The following is a 10059-nucleotide window of genomic DNA, read 5'->3' on the forward strand; positions in this document are numbered from 1 at the left end:
CATTGCAGCTCTATTTACAATAGCCAGGACATGGAAGCAACCTAAATGTCCATCGACAGATGAATGGAAAAAGAAGATGTGGCACATATATACAATGGAATATTACTCAGCCATAAAAAGAAATGAAATGGAGGTATTTGTAATGAGGTGGATGGAGTTAGAGTCTGTCATACAGAGTGAAGTAAGTCAGAAAGAGAAAAACAAATACAGTATGCTAACACATATATACGGAATCTAAGGAAAAAAAAAAAAGGCCATGAAGAACCTAGTGGCAAGACGGGAATAAAGACACAGACCTACTAGAGAATGGACTTGAGGATATGGGGAGGGGGTGGGGTGAGATGTGACAGGGTGAGAGAGTGTCATGGACATATATACACTACAAATGTAAAATAGATAGCTAGTGGGAAGCAGCCCCATAGCACAGGGAGATCAGCTCGGTGCTTTGTGACCACCTAGAGGGGTGGGATAGGGAGGGTGGGAGGGAGGAGGATGCAAGAGGGAAGAGATATGGGAACATATGTATTTATATAACTGATTCACTTTGTTTTAAAGCAGAAACTAACACACCGTTGTAAAGCAATTATACTTCAATAAAGATGTTAAAAAAAAAAAAGAAATAGAAAGCCTGAACAGACCAAAAACAAATGAGATTGAAGCAGTAATCAAAAACCTCCCAACAAAGGAAAGCCTAAGGCTATATGGCTTCATAGGTGAATTCTTCCAAACATTCAGAGAAGAATCAATACAAGTACTTCTTAAACTCTTCTAAAAAACAGAAGAGAAAACACTTCTGAACTCATTTTATGAAGCCAGCATCACTATGATATCAAAGCCAGACAAAGACATCACAAGAAAAGAAACCACAGGTCAGTCTCCTGAGGAACACAGATGCACAAATCCTCAGTAAATTACTAGCAAACTGAATTTAATAGTACATCAAGGGATTGTACACCATGACCAAGTGAGATATATCCCTGGGGTGCGAGGATGTAGATCAATTTGGAAAGTGCTGTCATCTTAACAATTTTGTGTTTTGATCCATGACCACGGGCTGTATTTCCACTTATTTAGATCTTTCAACATTGTTTGATAGTTTTAAGTGCACATGTCTTATCCTTATTTTGTTGAAGCTGTTCCTAAACATTTTATTCTTTTGATGCTATGGATAATGGAATTTTTTTCTTAATTTCATTTTTGGACCATTCATTGTCAGGTTTTTTTTTAGTAAGAAGTATGGACTTTCCTGGTGGCTCAGTGGGTAAGAATCTGCCTGCCAATGCAGGGTACATGGGTTCAAGCCCTAGTCTGGGAAGATCGCACATGCCGTGGAGCAACTAAGCCCATGCACCAAAACTACTGAGCCTGAGCTCTAGAGCCCACAAGCCACAACTACTGAAGCCCACGTGCCAAAAATACTGAAGCCCGTGTGCATAGAGCCTGTGCTCCACAACAAAAGAAGCCACTGTGGGCTTCCCTGGTGGCGCAGTGGTTGAGAATCTGCCTGCCAATGCAGGGGACACGGGTTCGAGCCCTGGTCTGGGAAGATCCCACATGCCACGGAGCAACTAGGCCTGTGAGCCACAACTACTGAGCCTGCGCGTCTGGAGCCTGTGCTCCGCAACAAGAGAGGCCGTGATAGTGAGAGGCCCGTGCACCGCGTTGAAGAGTGGCCCCCCACTTGCCACAACTAGGGAAAGCCCTCGCACAGAAACGAAGACCCAACACAGCCATAAATGAATAAAATTTAAAAAAAAAAAAAAGAACGGTGTGCTCTGACATATCTCAAAATGGTTCCTTTAAAAAAAAAAAAAAAAGAGAAGCCACTGCAATGAGAAGCCCGCGCATCACAATGAAGAGTAGCCCCTGCTCGCAACAACTATAAAAAGCCTGTGTGCGGCAACAAAGACCCAACGCGGCCAAAAATAAATAAATAAATTTATTTTTTAAAAAATGAATTTATTTAGAGATACACATTCCATAGACAGAATGTGGTATGTTGCAGAAGGCAAGAACGGCCTTGGGAGAAACACACTCCACAGACAGAGTGTGGGCCACCTCAGAAGGTGAGAGGCCCTGAAATATGGGGTGGTTAGTTTTTATGGGCTGGGTAATTTCATAAACTAATGAACACACAATTTGTTATGATTTATATATATATATATATATATATATATATATATATATAACACCATGCATATACAAATAAATAATATCATTTATCTGTAAAAGGAGATAGCTTACTTCTTCCTTTCCAATGTAGATAAATTTTAGTTGATTTTCTAGCCTAATTATCTTGGCTAGTGTTGAATATAAGTGGTAAAAGTGGGCATCCTTATCTTCTTCCTAATCTTATAGGGAAAACGTTCAGACTTTCACCATGAATCATGGTATTAATTATAGGTTTTTCACAAATGCTCTTTAGCAGGTTAAGTAAGTTTCCTTCTATAATTATTGTGGAAAGTTTTTATCATGAAAGAGTGTTGGACTTTTTCATATGGTTTTGCTGTGTCTATTGACATGATCTTACGTGTTTTGATAATTTTGTATTGGTATGATGTATAAAAATTATTTTTTTATATTTTTAAACTTAAGAAATCTTTATTGAAGTATAATTGATATAAAGTTGACCCTTGAACAATACAGGTTTGAACTGCAAAGATCCACTTATATGCGAGTTTTAAAATATATATATTCGATTTTTTTTGAGATTTGTGACAATTTGAAAAAACTAGCAGATGAATGGCATAGCCTAGAAATATTAAAAAAAAATAAGAAAAAGTTAGGTATTTTCAATGCATAAAATATGTGTGGATACTAGTCTATTTTATCATTTACTACCATAAAACATATGCAAATATATTATAAAAAGTAAAAATTTGTCAAAACTTACACAAACACAGGCTCTACATGGCACCATTCACAGTCAAGAGAAATGTAAACAAATGTAAAGATGCAGTGTTAAATCATTCCTGCATAAAAGTAACTGTAATACATACAGTACTATGATAATTTTGTAGCCACTTTCTGTTGCTATTGTGATCAGCTCAAGTCTTGTGAGTATCTGCTTAAAACTCCGTGTGATGATAATCATCTTTGCATGAGCAGTGCATCGCTCCAGTAAATTGTGTAGCACAGTAAAAAGATACTTCTTACAGTTCTCTCATATTTTTCGTTGTGTTTAGTACAATACTGTGAACCTTAAATAACACTGTGGAACCCATACAAAGTACCACTAGTGATGATGGAAGTGTTCCCAAGGAACAAAGTCACGACATTACAAGAAAAAGTTGAATTGCTTGATATGTACCATAGATTGAGGTCTGCAGTTGTGGTTACCCACCATTTCAAGATAAATTAATCCAACGTAAGTCTGATTGTAAAAAAAGAAAAGGAAATTCATGAAGCTATCATTGCAGCTTCACCACCAGGCAGGAAAACCTTGCATTTTTTGCAAAATACTTGTTTTTCTACTGTTGATTGTGCAGTCACTATGTGGGTGCAGAATTGCTATAAGAAAGCATACCTATAGATTAATATAATTTGAGAAAAAGTGAAGTCATTACATGGCAGCTTAAAGAAAAATGAAGTTGAAGGATCTAAAGCTGGAGAATTTAATGCCAGCAAAGGATGTTTTGATAATTTTAGAAAGAGATTGGCTTAAAAAATGTCAAGATAACAAGAGAAGCAGCTTTTGCTGACCAATAGGCAGCAGATGAGTCTCCAGATGCCATTAAGAAAATCATGTGTATACATATAGGTGATTCACTTTGTTATACAGCAGAAACTAGCACAACATTGTAAAGCAATTATACTCCAACAAAGATATTAAAAATAAAAAAAGAAGAAAATCATTGAGAATAAAGGATATCCTCCTGAACAGGTTATCATCACTGATGAAAGTGCCCTACTCTGCAAAAAAGTGCCACAAAGGACGTTTATTAGTAAGGAAGAGAAGTGAGCACCAGGATTTAAGGCAGGAAGAGATAGGCTAATGCTACTGTTGTGTGCACATGCAGTTGGGTTTATAATCAGGACTGCCCTTATCTATAAAGCTCTAACCTGTGAGCCTTGAAGGGAAAAGATAAACACCAGCTGCCAGTCTTTTGGTTGTACAAGAAGGCCTGGACAATGAGAACACTTTTTCTGGATTGGCTCCATCAATGCTTTGTCCCTGAAGTCAGGAAGTACTTTGCTAGTAAGGGACTGCCTTTTAAAGTTCTTTTGATATTGGACAATGTCCCTGGTCATCTGGAACCCCATGAGTTCAACACTGAAGCTGTCAATGTGGTCTACTTGCCCTCAAACACAAGGGGTCTAATTCAGCCTCTAGATCAAGGGATCATAAGGACATTTAAGGCTCAGTACTGTATAAAAAGAATTGTCAACGTTGTGGAAGAGAACTCCAACAGAGAGAATGTTGTGAAGGTCTGGAAGGATTACACCATTGAAGGTGCCAACATTGTTATAGAAAAAACCATGAAAGTCATCAAACCTGAAACAATAAATTCCTACTGGAGAAATCTGTGTCCAGATGTTGTGCACGACTTCATAGGATTTGCAACAGAGCCAATCAAGGAAATCATGAAGGAGATTGTGGATATGGCAAAAAAAAAAAAAATTGGCGTTTGAAGGGTTCAAAATATGGATCTTGGAGAAATTCAAATGCTAATAGACACCATACCAGAGGAATTAACAGAAGACTACTTAATGGAGATGAGTGCTTTTGAACCAGTGCCAGATGGTGAGGAAGAAGACGTAGAAGCACCACCATAAAATAGATTGACGTTGTACAATTTGGCAGAAGCGTTCTGATTATTCAAGACTGCTTTTGACTTATACTACATGCACCCTTCTATGATATGAACACTGAAACTAAAGCAGATGGTGGAAAAAGGATTGGCATTGTCTAGAAACATTTTTAGATAAATGAAAAAGCAAAATAGACAGAAATTACATGTACTTCTGTAAATTTACACCGAGTGCGTCTGCTTCTCCTGCTGCCTCTGCTGCTTCCTCCACTTCTTCTGCTTCTGCTGCACCTGAGGCAGCACGACCAACCATTCTTTCTCCTACTCCTCCTCCTCCTCCTTATCCTGCTGCTCAGCCTACTGAATGTACAGACAATGAGGATAAAGACCTTTATGATGATCCACTTCCACTTAATGAATAGTAAATAATCATCATGCTGTACAGTTAATAACCTTGTCTGTTGTGTATGTGTGTATCTTCATGTATGAGATATTTTTGTGTCATCATCATCATCACCTAAGTATTCATCATATAGAACATCATATGCAAGACTTGTATTGAAATGGATAGCCTATCCTTACATTGGTATAAGGTAAGTTATATTTAATATATAATTAATCTGTTCATTCTTTTACTGTTTTATAAGCTTGCTTTCAATGAATTACATAACCATACCCTATGCCTCTCTCTCTCCTAACTGGAGAGACTGCATATCAGCCTATCATCACAGGTAAGTGTTTTTTTTTTTTTTAATATACAAATGTTTCCAATACTGTATTATGAATTTGACTGTAATACTGTATGTCATAAAATTTTTAAAATGATTCATTTATTAGTGTACAGGCTAGGCTACTGTGAAACAATCATATCAATTACACTAGGCTACCATAAAGCAATCCTATTGCTGCTTCTTTGTTATCAGTGCATGAATCATTATATCTGTAAATAAATATGAATTTCTTTTTCACATTAACTTTTCATTTTTGATGTCTACTGTTAGTAATATGTATAACATTTACAATGTTTTGTATCATATAAGACAATATTGATCTGAGTGCTGACAGATGATTCATCTTGTAAACAGATGATGTAAACGTACAGTACTGATAAAGTACAGTACTGTAAACGCATTTTCTCTTCCCTGTGATTATCTTTAAAGTTTCTTTTTTGTAGATTACTTTATTGTAAGAATACAGTATATAATACATATAACACACAAAATATGTATTAATCAATATTTTATTTTTTTCAGTAAGCCTTCTAGTCAACAGTAGGCTATTAAGAGTTAAGTTTGGAGGCGGTGAAAAATTACACTCAGATTTTCGACTGTGCAGGGGATTGGTGTCCCAAATCCCCATGTTGTTTAAGGGTCAACTGTACAATAAACTGTACATATTTATAGTGTGTAAATAAATTCAGTGTTGAAATAAATTCATATAGTGTTTGATAAATTCATTTTCAACTTTATTGAGTTATAACTGATATATCATGGAGTGTAACTTTAAAGTGTAAAAGGTGTTAATTTTATTCATTTGTATATTGCAACATGACTAAAACCATGGTGTTAGCTAACACTTCCATCATATCACATAATTATAATTTTATTGTTTTGTAGTGAGAATATTTAGGACTTACTCTTTTGGCAACTTTCAAGTATTTAATACAGTATTGTAAACTATAATTAGCATGCTGTACATTAGAACCCCAGAACTTATTCATCTTATAACTGGAAGTTTGTACTCTTTGACCAATATCTTTCCCATGTTCCTCATACCCCATGCCCTGAAAACACCACTCTAGTCTCTGTTTCTATGAGTTGGACTATTTTAGATTCCACATGTAAGTGATATCATACAGTATTTCTCTTTCTTTTTCTGACTTACTTTACTTAGTATGATAATTTCTAGGTCCATCCATGTTGTTGCAAATGGCAGAATTTTCTTTTTTCTCGTGGATAAATGATATTCCATTGTATATACATGTACCACATCTTCTTTATGCATTCATCCATTTACAGACACATAAGATGCTTCCATATCTTGGCTATTGTGAATATGTTGCAAAATAACATGTGAGTATATACATTTCTTCAAAATCCTGTTTTTATTTCCTTTGGATATATACCCAGTGTGAGGGATTACTGGATCATATGATAGTTCTATTTTTAATTTCTTGAGGAAAGTCTATACTGTTTCCCATAGTGACTGTACTGATTTTTATTCCCACCAATATTGCACGTGTTCCCTTTTTTAATATATTTTAAAATCTTTTTATTTGCAATGTCGTGTTAGTTTCAGGTGTACAGCAAAATGGTTCTGATACACACACACACACACACACACACACATATATATATATATATATATATACTTTTTCAGATTCTTTTCCATTATAGGTTATTACAAGATATTGAGTATAGTTCCCTGTGCTATACAGTGGATCTTTATTGTTTACCTATTTTATATATAGTAGTGTGTATATTTTAATCCTAAGCTCCTAATTTATCCCTCCCTATTTTTGGTAACCGTAAGTTTGTTTTCTATGTCTGTGTTCTATTTCTGTTTTTTAAGTAAGTTCATTTGTATCATTTTATTAGATTCCACATATAACTAATATCATATGATATTTGTCTTTCTGTCTGGCTTACTTCACTTAGTATGATAATCTCTAGGTCCATACATGTTGCTGCAAATGGCATTATTTTATTCTTTTTTATGGCTCAGTAATATTCCATTGTATTATATATACATATATATATATACACATATATACATACATACATATATATATATATATATTTACACACCACATCTTCTTAATCCATTCATCTGTTGATGGACACTTAGGTTCTGTCAATATCTTGGCTATTGTAAATAATGCTGCTATGAACACTGGGGTGTAAGTATCTTTTTGAATTGGTGTTTTCATTTTCTTCAGATGTATACCCAGGAGTGAAATTGCTGGATCATAGGTAGTTCTATTTTTAGCTTTTAAAGGAAACTCCATGTTGTTTTCCATAGTGGCTGCACATATTTACATTCCCACAAAGAGTGTACTTGTACTAGGGTTCCATTTTACCCACATCCTCACCAAGATTTGTTATTTGTAGAATTTTTTGATAGCTATTATGACAGGTGTGAGGTGATATCTCATTGTTGTTTTGATTTGCATCTCTCTGATGATTAGTGTTATTGAGCATTTTTTCATGTGCCTGTCGGCCATTTGTATATCTTCTTTTGAAAAATGTCTATTCAGGTCTTCTGCCATTTCTTAATTTATTTTTTTATTGAGTTGTATGAGATGTTTATATAATTTGGGTATTAACCCCTTATTGATCATATTGTTTGCAAATATTCTCTCCTATTCAGCAGATTGTCTTTTCATTTTGTCAATGGTTTCCATTGCTGTGCAAAAACTTTTAAGTTTAATTAGGTCCCATTTGTTTATTTTTGCTTTTGTTTCCTTTGCCTGAGGAGACACACACACACAGTGCTATGATTTATGTTATAGAGTGTTCTACCTATGTTTTCTTCTAGGAGTTTTATCATTTCCAGTGTTACATTTAGGCCTTTAATCCACTTTGAGTTTTTGTATATGGAGTGGGAAAATGATCTAATTTCATTCTTTTACATGTAGTTTTCCAGTTTTCCCAGTGCCACTTACTGAAGAGAATATCTTTGCTCCATTGTATATTCGTGCATCCTTTGTTGTAGATTAACTGACCATATATGCATGGGTTTATTTCTGGGATCTCTGTATTTTGTTCCATTTCTCTTTGCTCCCTTTTTTCCAGTACCATACTGCTTTGATTACTGTACCTTTGTGGTATAGTCTGAAGTCTGGGAGCATAATACCTCCAGCTTTTTTCTTTTTTATCAAGAATACTTTGGCTCTTTGGGGTATTTTGTGTTTAATTTTAAACTTTAGGATTATGTGTTCTAGTTCTGTGAAAAATGTCATGAGTATTTTGATAGGAATTACATTAAATCTGTAGAATTCTTTGAGTAGTATGGCCATTTTAACAATATTAATTCTTCCAATCCAAGATCACGGGATATCCTTCCATTTCTTTGTATCATCTGTAATTTCCTTAATCAATGTTTTATTCTTTTCAGAGCATAGGTCTTTCACTTTCTTGATTAAGTTTTTCTCCTAGGTGTTTCATCCCCTTTGATGCAATTTTAAGTGGGATTGTTTTCCTTTTTCTCTTTCTGATTGTTCATTATTAATGTATATAAAAGCAACAGGTTTCTCTATGTAAATCTTGTATCCTGAAACTTTACTGAACTCATTTTTTAGTTATAATAGTTATTTTGTGTAGAATTTAGGGTTTCTATATGTAATATCATGTCATCTGCAAATAATGAGTTTTACTTCTTCCCTTCCAATTTTGATCCTTTTATTTCTTTTTCTTATCTGATTGCTGTGGCTAGGACTCCCAATACTATGTTAAATAGAAGTAGTAATAGTGGGCATCCTTATCTTGTTCATGATTTTAGAGGAAAAGTTTGTAGCTTTTCTCTGTTGAGTATGATGTTAGCTGTGGATTTGTCATAAAATTCCTTTATCGTGTTGAGATATGTTCCCTCTATACCAAATTTTCTGAGAGTTTTTTAAGAATTATGAATGGATGTTGAATTTTGTCATATGCTTTTGCTGTATCTATTGAAATAATCATGAAATTTTTATCCTTCCTTTTGTTAATATGGTGCATCACATTGATTGATTTGTATTTAGATGTTGAACCATCCTTGCATCCCTGGAACAAATCCCATTTAATCATGGTGCATAATCTTTTTTTTTAATATATATTGTTGAATTCAACTTCCTAATATTTTGTTGAGGTTTTTTGTATCTATATTCATCAAGGATATAGGTCTGTAATTTTCTTTTTTTTGTAGTGTCTTTGTCTGGTTTTGGTATGAGGGTAATAGTGGCCTTGTAGAATGAATTTCTCAGTCTCCCTTCCTCTTAATTTTTTTTGGAATAGTTTGAGAAGAATAGGTATTAGCTCTTCTTTATATGTTTGGTAGAATTCCCCCATAATGCTATCTGGTACTGGACTTTTCTTTGCTGGGAGTTTTTGTTTGTTTGTTTTTTGTTTTTGTTTTGTTTTTGGTTTTGTTTTACAGATTCATTTTGACTACTAGCAATCAGTTTGTTCAGATTGTCTATTTCTCCCTGATTCAGTCTTGGAAGAATGTATGTATCTAGAAACTTATCCATTTTTTTCTATGTTGTCTGATTGGTTGGCATAGTATTTTCTTATGACTTTTTATATCTCTGTGATATTGTAGTAATTTATCT

Source organism: Balaenoptera ricei, chromosome X (genome assembly GCF_028023285.1).
Source record: "Balaenoptera ricei isolate mBalRic1 chromosome X, mBalRic1.hap2, whole genome shotgun sequence".
Taxonomy (NCBI): domain Eukaryota; kingdom Metazoa; phylum Chordata; class Mammalia; order Artiodactyla; family Balaenopteridae; genus Balaenoptera; species Balaenoptera ricei.